We start from the raw sequence: 2273 nt of genomic DNA, 5'->3' as shown, positions 1-2273 counted from the left end.
ACTAGAAAAAAGAAAATTCTACTCAAATTTTTCCATTTCCGGCCATCTAGAGGTGCCATAATCATTAATTTTCTTGAACCTCCGTCTGTGAAAATCCCTCTGTGGGCTCCCTATATACAAAATGCCTGGATCCGCCACTGACATTAGTGCCCAAGCACCTAAACACAATATGTAGTTCTGCAAATGTTGCCCTCTATAAAGCTGGCAAAATCTTGAAGCATCTTGCGTGCGCATATTGTTTATAATCTCGCGCTCGCAGTCACAACTTTCACAGTAAAGTTGGTCACATTGTATAGTTTTCATTACGCACGACCCCAGTAAAAATATGTTTAATAAAGTTGAATTAAGTTTTAGCTAGTTTAGCAGTAAGATTGGCAATTGATTATATATTAAAACGTGGGCCTATGAGGAGTCAACCACTACTCATTTTATATTATTATTATAATATTATTATTATTATTATTATTAATATAAATATTATTTACAATAATCCTTTTCTATCTTTAAAACGTGTGTAAATAAGAACATTGAGCCTGAAATTGGCCAAACATAAGAACACTGAAACTCGACAAAACTGGTTCTTAAAAAAAAGTGTACTAAGGGGTCCAATTATCAATATTTTCACAAGTGTAAAAAGAGTACACCTTTTCATGACCTCCATATCTACCCCCCCCCCCCCCGAAAGTGTACAAGAAAAATGTTGATTTTTTTTTGGCATCTAATAAATCAGAATTCGGAACAGCCAGTTCAATAAATAAATAGTCAATACAAGACACATTAAATTGTACTATATGTAAAACAATACATTTATTTATCTCTACAGTGGCTCTCATGGTAGCGGCTTATTTTAGCAATAATGATAGTCTCCTGACCATCAATATGTTATAATTTAATTACAGTATACACAGTATTTGTTTGTTATAATTTTTGGACAAATAAAACAATCTGAGTTCTGAGTTCAGAGTTCAGTTCTGAGTTATTGTTGACTAATCCGTATGAAGAAGTGTACATCGCCACTAACTGACAGCCAAAGCCGTAACAGGAGCACCTTTTGGTTCATCAACCTCCACATGAATAGGAAGTGAAGCAGCAACAGTTTCAGTACTCTTAGCAGTTTCAGATGTAGCTTATAGCCTAGTAAAGAAAAAATATAGAGAAAAATAATGTTGACAGTATTTATTCCAATAAACAGGACTTTTATTCGAATAAATAATGTACTGTACTTTCAGTTTAGTAATATTAAAATAATGCCAGTATTAAAATCAGGGAAAAAATGCACACACAAAGAATTTAAAACAATGAAGTATTGTTGTTATAATACTCTTAACGATCTAATTAATTTGTCTGGTAGGCTTAATCTTATTTTTATGTTGTCTAAGTGGGTGATCATGTCCATGATTAAAACACAAATTTACCCTATTAGGCCTGTCTGTAACTGTGACCCATGGTACACGAACCAATAATAAGGAGCTTTCGATTGCACGACGACGGTAGGACGTAGAACGTAATGACGTCACTAAAAGTCATCTGCGCATGCGAGAACGTTAAGGTCACCTCGCCGAGTAGATTCTACAACGCAATTTGGCCAAATCTACGTATGCAGAAGGTAGGACGCCAGGTAGGGCGGTCACGCATGAGTGATTCCGTTCTAGCGTCACGTCGTCGCACAAATCGAAAGCTCTCTATTGTTCTTATACCGTTGAAAATCCTTTCATTATGCTTAGTCGGGCACCTTTAAATCAATATTTAATGTTCATTTTTTTAAAATCATGAATATGCGCTCACTGCTGGCCCGGGATAAAGAAAAAAACCATTAAAGAAAGATGAAATAGGGTCAAAGATGGTCCTGTTTTCTTCAAGGACGACACTTACATGGAAGACAGAATTTTCCTGCAATGGAATTCTTTTCCCGGAAATTTTCAACAAATTTCCTGCTAATGCCAAAATAAAAGTTCACACTATGGATCGTGATATTTGAAACTCCTGACAAGACCCTCCTCCCCCTTTTAGGTAAAGTACGGTGGAAAATAATACACATTAAAAAAAAAACATTAATTTACATCTATTTAACTGTTTCTGGGAACTTACTCGATCCTTCTTTGACTAGTTGGTTTGTTTTCTTGCAGAGAATAATTATATCCTCAAGTTGAGACTTTGGATGCTATTTGTAAATGACCATCGCGGTTTGATAGTGTCTGTGGATTTACATTACTTGGATTAATTTTAGTGTGTCAGCATCAGTTGAGTTACAGACCAAATATTTAATTCCATAG

This window comes from Anneissia japonica, unplaced genomic scaffold (assembly GCF_011630105.1).
Source record: "Anneissia japonica isolate Jap-2015-1 unplaced genomic scaffold, ASM1163010v1 scaffold287973_len95947_cov151, whole genome shotgun sequence".
NCBI classification, from domain to species: Eukaryota; Metazoa; Echinodermata; class Crinoidea; order Comatulida; family Comatulidae; genus Anneissia; species Anneissia japonica.
Note: the sequence above shows the minus strand (reverse complement) of the source record.